This window comes from Podarcis pityusensis (genome assembly GCF_964106645.2).
Source record: "Podarcis pityusensis genome assembly, chromosome: 16".
NCBI lineage: Eukaryota > Metazoa > Chordata > Lepidosauria > Squamata > Lacertidae > Podarcis > Podarcis pityusensis.
The window spans coordinates 41,573,920-41,592,215 of NC_138041.1; positions in this window are offsets into that span (position 1 = coordinate 41,573,920).

Here is an 18,296-nt window from a genome sequence, read left to right on the forward strand (position 1 = left end):
CCCTGCCTGACACCCTGGCAGCTCTGCTGCCAACCAGTGATGGCAGAACTGCCTCGGATAGACAGGGGACTGACCAGGGCACAAGGCAACTTCTGATGTCCCTAAAGTCACTCATCCAAGAGCCGCAAATGCCCCTCTCTGCTCAAATCCATGCTCTAGCCACTGTGCCACACTGCCTCCCTGTAGGGAGGTCACAGAGGGCACCCGCTTCCAGGGTTCTGCTCCCTGGTACGGGCAGCCACACACCCTCCTGGCCTTTGTGACTCTACCCCCCGGAGCCTGAAGCAGGAGGGAGAGAACTGGGGGCTGAGGTCACCTCCCTTCCTCTAATGGGAATTAATCTGAGTTCAGTCTTAATTGTGAGGATTTTCTGTTAACTAAGCAAGAAATCTTATAACAACACAATAAGGTGCCATTTCACAGCCTCCAAATGGAGCAATAAGCTGGAGCCTCATTTACATGCCATTTCGCCACCACCGCAATTGCTGACGCAGCGCCTTTTAATGTATTCACATTGGCAGGCGCATTTGCGTCAAGATGCAATTATGAGTTAGGCGCTCCCTCCCCCCAAGCTCTAGGAAGAAGGGAGGCTCAAACTGGGCTTGGGGCCCGTGTAGCAGGGGGGGTCCAATTAAGGAAGCAAGAAATTCAAGTTTTCCCTGGGAGGGGGATGGACAGGAGCCCATCCAGCCAAAGCAGCTGAAGGTGTCCAGAAGATGGGAGTGTCCTAACATCTTCCTTCAGTGAAGAAAGACCATAGAGCTGAGGGGAGTGGGGTTCAATTCAGCTGGAGAACAGCATCACAGAAGGACATAAAATCCTGAGTAATGGTGCCCCAAAATCCAGCATCATCCATTGATTGGAAAGGTGGCAGGTTTTGGATAAACCAAAGATATGAGCAGCTGGTGGAACTGATGGCCACAGGATATGTAGGGTTTAAAAGGATAAATGCATGGAGGAAGAAGACAGGTCTGTCCATGGGCGTGAGTGCAAGAGAGAAAGTTGGAAGACGGGGGGCTGCCTCTGATGTCCAGAAGTGGGGAGCAGAGAGTGCCATTGTGGCCAGACTCCTCTGCCTCTGGTTCATCTGCTGTCCAAAGCCTGCATGACGAAGGAGACAGAGCCCAGTGAGCCTCAGCCTGACTCCCTGCTACCCACGAAAAGCACTCGCCCTCAGAGGCCTCCATCATGGTGGGGCACTCTGGAGGCACCCTCCTCACCTTTCTGTGGGCTCCCTTTTTGCCCCCCACCCCCACCCCCTCCAGCACTAGGAAAGGTCAGTGAGAGCCTGGAAAGGAAAGCTTTGCCATCTGAACCCGGGAAGAGCTGGCGGAGGGGAGCTGCAGGAAGGTGGTCAGGGGAGTGACAGGACTGGGAGAGGCTGATAAGGGGAGCTTCGGAGGGAGAAGAAGGGTGCCTTGTCTATCAGCCCATTAAAGGCTATTCTTACAAGTTCTTCTCCCCCCCCCCCTTCATTAATACGCAGGGTGAATAGAACATTGAATAAAGATCAGTACTTAGTGCACAATTGTCAGATTGAAAGGTAACTGTCAACAGAAGGAAAGAGGTTACAAAAGGGCCCATTGCAGTGCTTAGCAAATGGGTTTCAGGCTGTCATCTCAATGGGCCCCTGTTTCGCAGAGATTGTGCTTCCCTGAATAGCATTTTATTACCGGCCTTTCTTTTTCTCTCTCTCCTCTCCATCACCCCCCCCCAAACCACGTTGCGTCTTTGCAGGCGCTATTCACATAAGATGGGGTGACCCTTTTCATTTGCCAGAGGGACCCTGCTTTAGAGACCATGGTTTGTCCTGGAGAAGAAAAAGCCCCCCTGGCAGTCAGAGGCTGAAAGGGGGCAGACCCGGCCCCTCTGCTGGGACCACAGAGGAGGAAGGGAGCCCCACAGAAGAGCCTCACATTGGGGCAGGAATACTCAGCAGCACAGATCCGCCCCCCCCCCCCCACAAAAAAAAATCTAGGATGGTGGAGTCTGTTTCTTTCTTTTGGGAGTGCATCTTTCAGGACAGGGTTTTCAGCACACCCCAAATGCTCTGAATTCTCTCGGGGTCCATTTTAAGTCTCCCAGGCCTCAATAGTGCTGTGGGTGAAATGGGATTGTAAAAAAGAGCCCAGCATGATATAATTAAAAATGGGGGAGGGGGCAGTCCTGCCCAACTAAATAAGGCCTATTCCATCTCACTGTCAATAGAAGCCTTCCGAGGGGGCTTCTCTCCCTCCACGGGACTGAAGCCCTTTTGCATGTGGTCCCTCTCCTATTTTGTAGCTGGCTGCTTCTTTTTTGAGCATGTGGGGCGGGGGGGGGGGGGCCGTGGTGGAATCAGTGGAGTTGTATCTGGAGCTCCTCTCTGTGGAAAGAGCATGTTAAAAGCTTCCGAGAGGTGTGTTTGGGGTAAGTGTGGAGGTCCTGGGGGAAGGTCTGAGAGAGATGCTGGCACTCCTCAGGCGTTGAGCTGATCGGTTTCCTGCCGGGGAAGAGTGAAAATATATATTCATCACAACTAGCATAAAGTGTTGTCACGAATTTTAAAACCTGACCCTCATTCCCAGACTTGAGGCTTCAGAACATTTGCTGGATGTTGATGTGCATGTGAAATGTCATGGTGAAGGGGTCCATGTCCCGAAGCCGCCCCCCCAAAGGCTTGAGCCTTGCAGGGGGAATGCCGGGATCTGCATCCTGCCCAGGATGGCCCCTCTGCACGGACTCCGCAGTGGTGCTCTGGGGTCCCCCACCCCCTCGCCCCTGCTTTCCTCTTCCTTCCTTCCCACAACGCTCTGACCATGTGGCTCAGAGGTACCGCTGCTTCCTGCCATCGCCCACCCAGGACTTCCAGGGGGCCTGGTTGGCATCTCTCCCTTTGGAGAGGGCTGCTGAATTGGGAGCACATGATGTGCTCATCCCAAAGTCAGGGGGTTGTGTCCTGCCAGGCTGGCATTCTCCTTACCCACCAACACAGAATTCCAGCTAAAGCCCAGGGGGCTCCAGAGAAACTGGCACACTCTAATTATAGGCTGAGTATTATTTTGGGATTGTTACTCGCTCCTTCTGCAGCTGTTGCTGGGGAGGGAGAAAAGGAAGGAAGGGGAATGGCACAGCTTTGACCCTCCCTCCTGGGGAGTAGGAACCCACCCAAGCCAACCTTGATAAAACCACAGAAAGGGGGGATCACTCTGCCCTATTCCTGGGGGCCTGGAAGTTGTCGAGAGAGTTGTAAAGTTGAGAGACAGGGTGCTTCTGCCTTCAGCAGCCGCTGCCCCACCCTTCCTTCTGCTTTGGATGAACAAGATGCATGTCTTGATTTCCCGATACAGTTGCAGGGGTGGGGTGTCCCTACCTCCCCGAGGCACCCTCCCAACAGCAGAAGCCATCCAGACGGGCAGTTCGCTGGAGTAAAGTTCCAAGCAGTCCCACCCCCTTGAGCTGGGGGAGGCGAGCAGAGCTCCTTACCTAGGGCTGCCATACGCCTGGATTTTCCCAGACATTACTGGGATTGTAAAGGTGGAATGGACGTCCAGGGCAGAAATTGAAAAATTGCTGCACTTGCTGGAATTCAGAGCCTGAATTGCTCCTCCATGGAAAATCTGGGCATTTGACCTTGTCGCTCAAATGGCAGGGAGAGTCCTTGCTGATGGCCCCTCAGAGGACTGGAGAAAGAGAGAGAGAGTCTCAATGGGTGAGGGGGGGCTGTGAAACCAGGCAGGAGCAGGGGAGGAGGGCAGCCTCTGCTTCCGGTAGTGGTTGTAGTGGGAACTTCTGGGCTTCCTCCCAGGAGATAACATAGGTGTCCCAGGAAAAGGATTTGTCTGAATGGCTCACTGGAAACACTCAGGAATTTGCTTGCCAAGCCAAGCCCCCACCCCACCCCACTTGTAAGGAGAGGGGAGCTGCTGGGCCTGTGACAAAGGATGCAGAGAAGCCACTACTGGAAGTCATGTTACTGTTCCCCGTTTCTTCCTGAGAAAGAGTTCTGTGTTATCCAGGATAGAAGCTTTCTGCCATGCTTAGTTTCCAAGACCAGGTGGTGTTGTCCTACCCAGGGGCATTGACTCCTAGGGGCCAAACACTTTGGGCCCTCTTAATATTCACACACACCCCCGCCAATGTTAAAAAAAATCTCGTGTCAGGTTGGTGGAGCCTGGAATGCAGCAGCAGCAGCAGCAGCAGCAATGTGCATCCTCCTCCTCCTCCTCTTGCTAGAGCAGGAAACAGGCCCCAGCTGGTGGCGGCGGCCAGAGGAGGAGGAAGAGGAGCTGCATGGTGCCACATCCAGATGTCGTCACAGGCAGGACATCATACGCACAACACCAGCCCCCCAATCACACTCCCAAGTCAGCGCCTCTGCTCCTACCTGCAGGCCCCTCTGTGGGGCACTCAGGCAAGGAAAGGGAGGCAGAAGGATGTCATCTGGGTTTCTAGAGGTTGCCATGTTGACACAGGTGGCGGCCTGAGGTCTGGCAAGCAGTTCCCTCTTGTGCCACAGAAGATACCATAATTCTTCTCTTTGGATCTGCCACCTGCACATGTTCTGTTGCTAGAGCTCACTTGGGTAAGCAGGTCCCATCACCAGGCCATCTCTCTCTCGCCCACAGACAACTCTCTAGTGGCAGGGGGCTCCATAGTCTTGCTCATCACAGCACTGATTCAGCCACACAGAAGCAGCATTTGGTGCAACCTTTCCTGAACTGTGTTGTGTCATTATGCAGGCAGGGGAGCAGCAACATGTACAAACAAAAACAAAGCCCTTTGCGCTGAATGCAGAGGAGGACCCTCCTCACCAATTTAAATGCTTTGGGTGAATCCTGTTAAGGACTTTCCCATGCCTTCCCCTCCCCCCAACTTAGGGCCTGATGTCTGTCTTTCCTGGTGCAAGGGCGCTTGTCTCCTGATCATGTGCATTTCAAAGAGGCCAGCAACAGCTAAAAATACACACCTGCCATGTGCACAGATCAAGAATTGTGGACCACGTGCAAAAAAGAAATCGGCCTCGAGGGAATTCACCTTGTAAAAGCTCCCTGTCTCTCACACCCACTGCTGCCTTGGGCCTTCTACCTCCAAGTCAGGACTCAGCACCGCAGCCTTGGGAATTGCCAGAAACCTCCAGGGGGCATGATCCAAAGTCTCGCCAGTGTGCATGAAGAGGCCAGCATGGAACTGGGACTGGATCCCGCCAGATCATGCAGCAGCAGCTCAGTCCACAATCCTGTTCTTTAAGAAGCAACCAGGGTGATCCATTTGCCCCCAGATTCCACCACACACGGAGGGGAGACCCTGCCAAGGTGGGGCTGGAACTGAATCATGGAAAGCAGCCCAGATGGGGGTGGGGGCACAAAGCAAAATTTATTTCTGTCAAGCAGTGGTCTATTTCCCTGATAGCATTTCCTTGTATACAGATAACTCCTTATCTTAAATGACCATGTCTCTTTCAATTTGTACTTAACAGTCAGACCCATTTTCCTTATATGATTCTATCACAGTGGGATGAAAAATACATTACTATAATCCCCCAGGATCTTCATATATCAATAACAAATGGTCTGGAATTGACCCAATATAAAAAGCAACCTTTGAAGTGGGGGCTGGGGGGAGCCAGCAATAGGAATCCTGGCCGCTGTTGCCAAGGGGGTCCCCGCCCAGCCCTCCCCAAATGGCAAGTCCACAGGGGCGGTGCTGCAGCCACAAGACACATGTGGTGACAGGTCAGGGCTGCCTCCCAGGTGTGGCCAGACAGGACACCCCCCCCCAGGGTTTCCCCCCAAAATCATTCAGCGCCTTTGGACTGGGCTGTAGGACTGTCAATAGAAACATGCAACTTCTTTCCTGCCTGTGCCTCTGCCTTTCCTCATGACACAACTTGTTTCTTTCCTGTTGTTCCCTTTCTTCCTAGTTTGCACCTTTAAAAAGTGATCTTTCTTCTCCCCCCCCCCCCCCCCGCTTCCTTTCCTCAGATTCAGTCCAGCCCCGGTGTAAAGCAGCTTAGGACTGAGGCCTGGAGGAGAACGGCTGCTCCTGACCCAGACCTCTCCTTCTCCTTGCATGGAGGGGATTTTCATTTGGGTGCAATTCCAGTCAAAGGGTGGTGGTGTGCTCCCCCTGCCCTGTCCCCATCTGTGGAAACTGCCCTGCAGGCATCGGAAACATGGAAATTCTTAAAACAAATAGCCTAAATAGCTCCTGACTCTGCCAGGTGTGGAAAAGTGGACAAAAGGGAGTATGAAAAGTGAATTGTTTTAGAAAAACATGCATAGCCACTGAGTGGGCCCAGAAGGAGGAGGGGAGGGCAAGGCTCAGGACTAGGCGGGGAGGAAATGCAATTTGGAACACTTTTAAAGCTGAACCTATCAATGTGGACTTTCTGAAACAAAATGTGAACTGAAATGGAAATTCATATTTGACCAAATCTTGCAATGTGGTTTTCCCACCAAACTATGCTTACAGAAATGCATATATTGCGAAGTATGCATAAAAACCAATATATTAGTGGGGGGACGGGAACAAAAAGGGAGGGGATTGCTTTGAAGAAATGTGTAGATTAATCAGAAATGCATACAAAAATGTGTTTACTCAGAGAAATTTGCACTAAAAGGCTGGTGAATTTTCATGATGGTTTTTTTTTTAAATTGTAAATTACTGCCAAATGTAGAGAACTGAATTTAAGAGAGGAAAAATGAGAAAATGGAAACTGACAGATCCTTCCATTGCTTCTCAGGAGGACACAAGGTGAGTGCAGGAAAAAATTTAACAGACAGTTGTCTTTGGGACTCTTATTTATGTAGTTATTTGTTTAAAACATGGGTAGGCAAACTAAGGCCCAGGGGCCAGATCCGGCCCAATCGCCTTCTCAATCTGGCCCGTGGATGGTCCGGGAATCAGTGTGTTTTTACATGAGTAGAATGTGTGTGTTTATTTAAAATGCATCTCTGGGTTATTTGTGGGGCATAGGAGTTCGTCCCCCCCCCCATATAGTCTGGCCTCCCACAAGGTCTGAGGGACAGTGAACCGGCCCCCTGCCGAAAAAGTTTGCTGACCCCTGGTTTAAAACATTCTCTGCCCCACCTTTCAACCAGGCAGCTAACAATAAAACAAAACCAGAAATGATCATTTTGAGGCATCTATTTCAACACAAAACACACACAAAAACCCATGTATTCATTTATTTAAAAGGTGGTCCCAGGATGGGCTTCAGCAATTGTATCCACAAAACCAGCGAAAACCTTCCAACGAAACCCAAAAGAATATAAATTCAACAAGCCAAGATGCCCCAACACTCAAAGGCCAGGGGGCTCTGGGACCCCTGTGGGGAGGGAGGGTGTTGCACAATTTAGGGGCTGCCACAGGGAAAAGGCTGCCATCCCACCCGCACAACTAGCAAGGGGGCATTGAAGTGGACACACTCAAACGGATACCCAAGTTTTGCTTGCAAAAAAGCAAGTCCCCCCAGGCCTTTTGACAAGCCTATTGTGTAAGGTTATTTTTCTAGTTATGACTTTGTAGGCCACAGTTTGATCATTTGTGCTCATTTTAGCATCTGCAACAGCTTCTTCATTGGATTCTTTTAATTGCCGAAAGCTCCCTTGAGGGCAGACAGAGGCAGAGCAGGGCAGGGGTGCCAATATCTTAAAAGTGAGAAATAAAAACAGATGAGTTTGGTTGCTGCCTTCTTCTCTTTGCAGCAAAGATATGTGTAGCTTTGTCGTGAGTACCTAGCGCCTAGGCCCATTTCCCTGCTTAGAACAATGGTCACTGAGTCTGTGGCGCTTGCCGTGGCCTGAAACGCAGAGGGGGCCAGCGCCATGTCCTGCTCAGGGTCTCTTCTCATAAATGCAGCAAAAGCGCACGGCTTGAGCTTTATCAGTCAGAGGAGGACCCTGGGGTGGGCAGGGGCAGAGCCAGGGGGAGCAGGAGGGCATCTGCTTCTCAAATCAAGTAAATCAATAAAAATGCTTAACTGAGGTTCTGCCCCACCCCCAACATTAAGCCTGCTCTCCTAATAGGGTTGCCATGTGTCTGGATTTTCCTGGACACATAAGGAACACTGCAGTTGGCAGCAGGGAATGAATTTCCAGGGAAATCCAGACATATGGCAGCCCACGTCAGCAGTGCCATTTTCCCATAAAAAATACCTCAAAAACTACTTTTTTGTGATTTTGCCCAAAAAGCTCAACAACTTTTCTGTCTGGATTTTCACTGGTTGAAACATGGCAACCCTACACTAACACATGAGCCACATTTGAGCCAATGGGGGGGGGGGGAGTTAGAGGTTTTACACCCAGAACCGTGTCTCATCCTGCAGGCAAAGAGGAGGCAGAGTCAATCCAGCCACATCCAGCCCCCAGGCCTGGGGTTCCTCACCTCTTACAGGAAGCCTGTTTAAACCCCAGAAAACACATTCAGGTATCTGAAGGGCTCTCACAAACAAGCTTGAGGGTAGGACCTGAATCAGTGGATCCACATGTCAAGAACGGAAATTCTGACTGATCATCAGGAAGAACTTATTTACAGTAAGGGCTGGTCAATAGTGGAACGATCTTCCTTGGAAGGTGCTGGACTCTCCTTCCTTCGAGGTTTTGAAGCAGAGGTTGGATGGCCACCAGTCAGGGATTATCTAGCCACGATTCCTGCACTGCAGAGGGCTGGACTAGACGACCCTCTTCAATTCTATGAGCCACCTTTGGTATCTCCAAGCCTCCTTTTTCCCCTTTAGGGGCTCTCCTTGCTCTGTTCATCTAGGTTCTCTCTCACAAGCACCTCGTGAGAAGAAAGGGAAATGGCTTTGAGACTTCTCTCTCTCTCTTTGCAAAACTAGGGACTCCACATTTTGTTTTGTCTTTGGGTACAATTGTTTGTGCCACATGAGAAGGGCCAAGAGCAGGGGTCGGCAATTTTTTTTAGCAGCAGGCTGGTCCACTGTCCCTCAGACCTTGTGGCGGGACGGAGAAGTGGCATGGGGGGGGAGCTGGGAAAAGAGACGGGGGGCAGAGCAAGCTTGTCTGCTCCACTCTCTGGCCCACAGGAGCACCAGGGTGGTGGCGTCAGCGGGAAGATGAGTGGCACGAAAGGGCTGGCTCCAGAGAGGGGCTGCTTAAAATGGCGCTCAGCCAGCTCAGCCCAGCCCCCTTCCTCCTCTAGGCAGGGCAGGGAGAAGCCTGGAGGAGGGAGGGAGGAGGTGCCACTGAGGTGTGTGGGAGGGAGAGGGGGGAAATGGAATGGTGCATCAAAAAATGGTGCAGCCTGAATGAACAGAATCCCCACGCCGATCCATGGACAGTCCGCAGGCTGGATCCTGAAGGCAATTGGGCTTGATCCGGCCCTTAGATTGCTGACCCCTGGCCAAGAGTGACCACTTTGGCCTTGGAAATCCAGAGCAGGGGGCCCTTGAACCCCTGGCGCTCTTCCTCCTCTCCCGCAAGCCTTGAGAGCAAAAGCTGCCTCCCCACTTGGCTTGCACTGCTGGCTGAAAGGGTTAAAAAGCATTAGCCTAAAAGAGCTTTCAACAAGTATGAAGGGGGGGGGGCGAGGATGGTTGTAAATTCCACCTGGGGAATTTCACCATGAATACACTTCACCTTTTGCAGAGTCTCCCGCCCTGCCTCAGAGGATAACTGACCTTTGGAGAGAAATAATGAAAAGAAGAAATTCCTTGGAGGAAATCTTGTGGCCGGGTAATGAGATCGGCTCCCTTTATGTTTCCATGGCAACAACAGTCATTTTATAATATGAAATACATGAATGGGAAGAAAGAGGCCTCCTCCTCTTGCCGGAGTGACAGGGCCGCATCCAGCTGCCCCAAAGGGCAAAAACCAGTCTGGGCTGGGGGGGGGGGGGAGCCCTGCCCCTTTGGTCCTCTCCAGTCGCAGGATTCTGGTGGGAGGGGCAGTGATGAGACTGCAGAGAGCTCCCCATTCCTCCCAGGTCTTCCTTCTCAGGCCAGAGGTCAGCCTCACAGCGCGGAAGGAATTTGGAGTGGACTTTGGATTTTGACCCCGAATCTGATCCTTGTAGTTGTTCTGCTTGTTTTCAGGCAAACACCTCCTCCCCTCCCTTGGATGGGTAGGTGCCTGTCCATGAGCAAGGCTCCAGTTGTGCCCGTTGGTTACGCGCCAGGGTCACGATCCTGTGATTCTACTGCTTGGTGCTAAATTGGGCTTAGCATAATTCAGTCTCTAAGGGGGGGAGGTGTTGGTTACCTGGAAAGGCTCTGCATGAATCATGCGGCAAACCAGCCTTAATGGGGGTGTTGCTTTTCAAGAAGCAAAGTGGCAAATAAGAAGGGGGGGGAGGGTGTTTTCAAAGCAACAACATGTTGCCCTTTGGCTGGTGGGAAATGAGGCAACCTGCCAGAGAGAGAGAGAAATGAGTGGAGACTTCTGGCTTCCCCATGCCCAGAGAGGAAAGCCTGCCATTTTTATTGTACTCACCCCAAGACTTTCTTGAAGAGACCCCAACCTTTGGCTTCTTTCTTCTGAAAAGCACAAACTGGTCAAGATAGGCAGCTCTTCCCCCCCCCCCCTCCTCCAAGACCCAAACCTGAAGAAGATATCTGTGTCACCCCAAGGTTGACCCCCGGAATTTCCAAAAGTAAGAGAGAGGGGGACTCTTGCTAGCTCTTCATGCATTTCAGGAGACATGGCAACGTTCCAGGAAGGCAGGCGTGGAGGAGACTCTTTACCGCCCCACCTGGAGAAGGAATTCACCCTGTCGCAAAGCCTGCTATGTGGCCCCAACTCCAGTGGCTTTTGGATGCAGATGCTGGGAGCTTTGCAGGGCAGCTGGGTGCTCAACCTCTGGAGGGTTGTGCTGCCAAGATGGAGCAGCAGCAACAGCAGGGAACACCATCCTGACCGGTGCTGAGCAGACTTGCCCAGAACAGAATTGCAGCCCTAGGAAGAGGCAGAGAGGAGGACCAAAATGGGCAGGGTTTGATCACTGCGGGGGGGGGGGGGACTGAGGGCAGCCTCTCCCCAGTTGCCTCATCAATTAACTTTGGGTCAAATTAGAAGGGCTGGAGAAATGAGCTGTAAAGAGAGGCTTTGGGAGTGCAGGGCTGTAATAAGAAGCAGTATTGATTACCACCACCAAGGCTTTATAAATCATTCATGGTCTCTATCAATCTCCCCAGCTGAGTTCCCCAAAGCTGTTTGCTGCGGAGGAGGAATTAAAATTAAAATGTTGAGCCCAGCAATCGCAGGCAAGGTTCTGATGACCCGTCTCTGGCTCCAGGCATCATCCTAGCACAGCATCAAGCTGTACCTGGCCCAAGCATATCCGGATCTCACAGGGGTCTAAGGAAGGGATCCTGGCCAGGCCTTCCAGGGCCCCCTGGCAAATGTGTGTGAAGGCACTGGTGAGACTGACAAGCAAGGGCAGCTGTGTCTGGGGTGGGCAGGTGGGCAAGGAGGAATCCTGTGGGGTTTGGTAGAGCCCAGCCAAGGTGTGTGCCTCTTGCCTCCTTCTCAGCCGCCCCCCAGCTGGAGGGCACCATGAGAAGGATGCAACAGCCCGTGGCGCCCTCCCTGCAAGTAGTGCCACTTGCAAAAGCAGCACTGAGTTTGCAGGGGCCAGGACACACCCCACTTGCATCCTTCTCATGATGCCCTCCAGCTGGAGGGCGCTGAGAAGGATGCAAGAACTCATGATGGGTTAGGGCGCCATAATGCTCCCCCACCCAAATACTGTGCCCAAGGCAATGCCTGTGGGTGGGTGGGTAGGTGCAAAAATGGAGTTCTGTTTATCCTGAAAATAAAATACCAATTGAAGGAAACGGTGAAGCTGGCATACAAAGCCCTTCCTATAATTTTGAAAGAAAATGTCACCAATCCAATTTAAATACTGTCATTGCATTGCTTCAGCAGCCAGCCATTTTGTAGGAAACACATGGAGTATTGATTCCTTTATTGTAAATGGAGTCGTACACTGTTTACTGAAAAGTAAGTCCCACTGTATTCAATGGAGCTTAAAGGCTAAAGGGACCCCTGACCATTAGGTCCAGTCGTGGCCGACTCTGGGGTTGCGGCTCTCATCTCACTTTACTGGCCGAGGGAGCCGGCGTATAGCTTCCAGGTCATGTGGCCAGCATGACTAAGCCGCTTCTGGAGAACCAGAGCAGGGCACGGAAACGCCGTTTACCTTCCCGCCGGAGCGGTACCTATTTATCTACTCGCACTTTCATGTGCTTTCGAACTGCTAGGTTGGCAGGAGCCGGGACCGAGCAACGGGAGCTCGTCCAGTTGCAGGGATTCGAACCGCCAACCTTCTGATTGGCAAGCCCGAGGGTAAAGCCTGTGCAGCCTTACACTGCAAACCTAAGCATTTTTACTCAGAACTAAGTCCCACTGAGTTCAACAGGATTTTCTCTCTGATATGTTCCTGATCATTCTCACAGTTTCTATTATTATTATTATTATTATTATTATTATTATTATTATATCCTGCCTTTTCCCCTGACACGGACTCAGGGCAGCTTACAGCTAAAATTTATTTCATTCCATTTATCTGTTGAAAGTGTTGCACATTATCCCTTCCCTCAAGCACTTTTTCTTCACAACAATCCTGTGAGGTAGGTTCGGCTGAGAGGTTGCACTTGGCTCAAGATGACCGATGTCGATGTGCAGATGACGCCTATGTGGGGGGAGATCAAACGCGGGAGAAGCGTCCTGATATAGAATAGGGTGCCTCTGAGAAATGCGGGAGGGTATGAGAACGTGGGGTGCCCAGAGGGTGCCAAGTCTTCTTTCTGACCTGGTCTGTGGGTCTGTGCCTTCCGGTGCCCCTCTTCTGGCTCTCTGCTCATGCCTGGCATCCAGGCCTCTGCTTTGTTCTTGCCAGCCCCATCTCCTACTTTAGACACTTCAGGCAAGAGGAGATAATGGCTTAATTGCTGTCAATTAGCCCTGCTGCAAATGGCATCTGCCAGAATTCGGCACATGCCCCCCAGCCCCCACCAGAGGCAGTCCCCAAGCTGACATCCTTCCAGGTTAGTTCAGAAATCAACAAGATTTAAATCTCCAGTTCCCGGGATGGGGGCAGCAGCCGGAATATTGCCAACTAATTTGTATAGAACTAACACCCTTAATTAATAGCAAACTAATTAGAGGCTATTGACTCAAAGGCAAGTGACACCGCTCATTTCTTCATGAAAAGGGGGTCAGAGGAATGCGGCTGCACAGGCTGGGCAAAGAGGTGCGGGAGCCCACGTCTCAGAAGGTGGGGGGCAGAGAAAGGGAGGCTGCCCCGTCAGGAAATAAAGAATGGGTCCGCTCAGCACACAGCCATGCGTTCTCTCTCACACACACTTGCGCTCCCTGCAGAGAGCTCTCCAGGAACAATTATTCTTAAAAATTGATATCCCACGTGGCAGCCGTGCAAATAGCACTCATGAGCCCCATCTCCCTCACGCCCTTTTGGCTCCTCCTCTCGGCTCCCCATTTTTCCACCCAGGGCTCCCACCCCTCAAGGAGACCCACTGGGGAAGGGGAGGCTGTGCCCCATGCCAGCTCTGAGCATGGCAGCAATGGCCAGATCCTGGTCACAAGAGGTCAGGCTGAGAACCATGTTCTATGGATTTCCAAAGGATTCCCCAAGGCAAGAAGAACTGTGATGCTAAGTACTGTACAGTATGTGACAGAATAGGGCCCAGACCGGGGGGGGGGGGCGCTTGCTGTGGCTTAATGGTCTCAATTATGGGGTCGCTTTATTGTTTTCCATTTAATGTTTACTTCTGCACTGGGGCTGCCTGTTGTTGGTTTGAACGTATTTACCACCCAGAGTGTTCTGGCAGACAGGTGGGATAGAAATGGCAGAAATAAATATCCCGTATCTCCCAGGGTGAACAGTGTCAACTTGTTCTGGGGCTCATTAAAATTCCCTGCCACTCTGGGCCTTTCCCACAGAGCCGTGGCACAAAGGCTCCTGCGCCCCCCAGGTCCCCTGAGGGAGGAGGGCCACCCAGAGTTTGCTGGGGGGAGAGAGCCAGGGGGGACCTGCATCTCCCCCAAAGGGGCTCCATGAGGGTTAAGCCCAAACACCCATCCTCATGCCCAACTGGCTGTGGGTTGGGGAGGCTCCATTTGTTTCTTTACATATAGAACGGGGGGGGGGGATAGTGCAGCCCTCTCGCCTTTCTGTTTTCTTCACCCCAAAATCTGTGTGCAGGTGGGGCAGGGACATCAACTTCCCCTCCCTGCACTTCATCTCTTTGCTTCAGGCCCATTTTGCTGAATGAAAAGATAACAGGGCAACTGACTTTCGGGTTTGGTGGGTGTGCGTCAGTAAACGAGGGGAATTAAGACTAAGAGAGTTGGGGGGGGGGCTCGTGTAATCTCACTGTATACAAGTTGTACAAGTGACAATAAAGTATTTCAATTTCTCCCTGTTAGAGACATCCCCATTTTCATGGGGGGATGGTAGAGGGTATGCTATGGGGAATTGCATGGGGTGAGGCCTGGAGCGGTTCTCAACCCCTGGCTGTACCCCCAGTGGGGTACGGTTGACCATGAGTTGTGCCGGGTGAGGGGTGGGTTGACCATGGTGCCCCCCTGCCAGGCCATCCTTCCTTCGGCCCAGGGGGAGCCCTCCATGCTGCCTGAGACTCTCCAAGGACATCTGCTGGGAATCTGGCTAGTCTTGTGAAGGTCACTGCCCGGCTGGCCTTCTGCTCAGGGCCCCTAAAAGCAGCAAACAGTCCTAGTGCTCAGCTGAGAGGGAGAGAGGGAGACGAGAAGCACCAGTCACAGTCAGATGCACTTTGAAACTGCTTGCAAGGGAGCCAGGCGGTTGTTTAGAGATGTTTGGGGATTTGGCCAGGAAATAAAGTTGCTACAACAAGCCCTTATCACTGGAAACAACAGCCGTGCAGAGACGTCCCGGAAGGCCGCTTCCAAAGGAGGCTCTCTCAAGCAGCCCAGCCAAGCGGGTGTTGGAGGAGGACGAGGAAGAGAACTTTGCTCCCTCCCTCCCTCCTTCCACACACACCCCAGCTGCCTGCGTGGCTTGGAGGGGGCTCCTTCCCACCAGAGAAGAATTATTTGGGGTTTCACACAGTTGAAACAAATCCTGCTTTCACTCCTTGAATTCCTCCTTCTCCCCTCTCAGCCTGCTGGTGAACAACGCTGCATGCATCTCTCTTGCCAAGGAGGCTGAGGCGATGAGGCAACTCTTTCCATCCACCTCACTGCAAAAAAGCCCTTTTACAGCTTCCAGAAAATGGAGCCTCGCCAGACCGAAGCAGAGCAGTTGTCAAGCTCCCCGACCCTCCCTGAGCAGCAAGCAGGGCCCGGTTGATGAGGGCAGGTCCTCCTCTCCCTCTCTACCTCCAGCTCCACTTCCACTCTTGCTCTCACCACTCAACTTTCTCTGGAGCAGCAAACTTTCCTTCCCCCTCACTTCAGTTGCAGAAACCAAGTTGAGGCCTCTGCAAGAGACGCTGGACTTGGCTTCGTCTGCTCCATCACCCTGGCACATGCTTTGGGGGAGAGGTCAGGAGCAAAAGCTGGCTTCCCCTGTTCACCTTCGGTCTGCCAGTCATCTTATTCCTCATGTGTGGCCACTGATTTATTTTTGCACCACTCCACTCTGCTTGCAAAAAGGACACAAATTTGCATCTGACGCAAAGCATATGCATTTTTTGTGTGCAAATTGTGTCATTTATTGTGTGCAGGTTGAAGAGCCCAATCCAAATACTGTGTACTGGACTGTCCTGGCTCTCCCTCATGCCCACGCCTCAAAACAAGAAACAAGCAGGGACACTTTCTTGGAAATAAGAAATAGATCTTTATTCCAGGAAATATTGATACAGGCTCAGCAGTAGACACAAGGATCAGGAGTCACGGTTCAGGACTTAAAGTGCAGTACGAGAAATTCAGACAGACGAGCAATGGTGGTGCACCTTGCGGTGATGTCAGGATTGTAAAGGCACACAGCATTGGAGTGGGGGGGCTGCTCCCATCTGTAGAGATTCTAGTTCTAGGTTCTAGTTCTAGGTTCTAGTTCTGGTTCTAGGTGACAAGACAGCACCTCTGTGTTCTACCATTGCCTCCTCCAGTTCCGCCTCCCTGGGCTCAGCAGCTCCAAGTCCTCCCTGTGGTGGGACTGGCATCCCTGCTCCCTCTTCCCAAGTGATGGAAGTCAGGGTGGAAAGGAGAGACCTCCCTCCTCCAACTCAGATCCCCAACCTTCAGGCCCACCCCTATTTCTGCCCCCTCCCATGCCAGGGTGCTGGCCCAAGCTTGATCCCAACCTCACTATGGGGCTCATGACATGGGCCAGAGTGCTGCTGCGTTCATATCCAGCTTGCTGGCTTCTCCTTGGCATCTGCTTGGCCACTATGAGAACAGGATGCTGCCCCAGGTGCCCATTGGCCTGATTGAGCACCAGGCTTTTTTTATGCAATGGAATTGGCATTGTGCACTGAAATGTGCCTTCCACAAGTGAGTGTCTGAGAGGCTAGAGCTAATGCTAAGAGTCTTGCAGCACTGCAGTCCAGTGTTAGATTTATCCTCTGCCTTTGTTAGACAAGCTGCTCATGCACTGCAGGGGCTGGACTAGATGACCCTCAGGGTCCCTTCCAGCTCTACAATTCTGTAATTGTATACTTCTATGCCAGCAACCTGTCCACAGGCTGTTGCATCCAGTGAGGAACAGGGCTTCGGGTCACACCATTCATGCACCATTGTGTGTGTGTGTGTGTGTGTGTGTGTGTGTGCACACGCTAAACTCAACAAGGGGCCTTCACGGATTCACTGTTGGCAGAGCAGAAATGCGTCCCCTTGGAGGCAGAAGTCCCGTCTGTGGGATCAGCCCCCCCTGACCCTGCAGCAGGAAACAAGAGGGAACCTACTTTAATGAGATTTGAAAGCGGCAAGATCCTTGCCTTGGTGCCGTCGATTCGCGAACTGGTCTGCTGGGTGGGAAATAAGCAGCCTTGTCACAGGCAATTGTCTTTTGACCAATTCAGATGTCAGAAAAGAGCTGGCGGATGTGAATCCTCGCTGTTTACAGCTCTGTGCTCTAAACGTGCCCCTGCGCCTGTCCAGAGCCAAATTACCATCAGTTGCCAAGGAGAAAATGGAGAGGCCTCGTCTTCTGCTGGCCTAGTTGCACTGGAGCACAGTTGCGAGCCAAGGAGGGCAGGGTCTCTCCTCCTCTCCAGAAGCAGCCCCCACCCTTGGTCTGAGGATCAGCCTTGGGCTTGTGGGCAATGGCAGGCCTCACTTAGCCCCAAACATGTGTGGAAGGATTCTCTCGAGTTATGAGAAGGTATAGGCTGGCTGCGCAGGATCGTTTTCCTCTTGAGGAGAAGGCCTTGGAGACATTTGGTGTTTTTGTAGTAATCTGCAGGTGTACCAGCTGAGAAGGCTGTGGCGGCCGGTGGACAGGAAGGGCTGGATCCTGCAGCAGCAGCAGCTCGGCCCGCGCCCCCCAAGTCCCAAAGTCAGATCCCAGATGTCCAGGCCAAGGGCACTAGCCTCCTCCACCCCTCATAGTCCATAGTTTCCCTCCCAGGGAGCTTGGCACACAGGGATGTGTGTCTTCGTGTTCCTTGCTGCATCCGATCAGCATCCATTGCCCTATTCAGTTTAACAGGGGGCGACATGTGCAGGACAGAAGGAAACGGGAAGGTGATAGGCCCATGGATGTGGGTGCAGCCTTCCAGAACCCCCCGAGGTTTCTTGGGCACAGAACGATTCTATGGTTCTATCCCATTTCTGACACCACACAACTGTCTCGTGGGTTCAGGAGTCACGCAAACTTGGGTCAGGCAGCTTCTCCTGAGATCAGGCACACACAGGACCGTCTGAGCAGAATAGTAGCCTTTGCTCCACAACAACACAACCTGGAGCAGGGTGGTGAACCCCAGGGGGCCTTCCAGATGTGGCTGGACTCCCCCTCCATCCCTGACCATTGGCCATGCTGGGGCCACTGGGAGCTGGAGTCTAACCATAGCTGGAGACAGTCCCCAGGTTCCACCACTGCAGGCCAGGAGACCCAAACACTGGGGAAGAGACATGCCCAGAGAGGGTGGAGGCAATATGCTCACATATATCAAGACAGCCCCATGGTCAGAAGGGCCTTACAGACAAGGCATTGTCTCAGACAATATGCGGGAAGAATCTTTCCCGGATTCCTGCAGCCATCATTGGCCTCTATGTATCAGAGCTTTCAGGGCAGAGAAGCGGGTCTTCAGTGCCCCCTTCTTGCCTTTAGCCAAAGCCTGGCAGATGCATAATGGAGCCGGTGATGCTCTTCCTATCATGAGAGTCCATGGTGGGGGAGATGGTCACCTT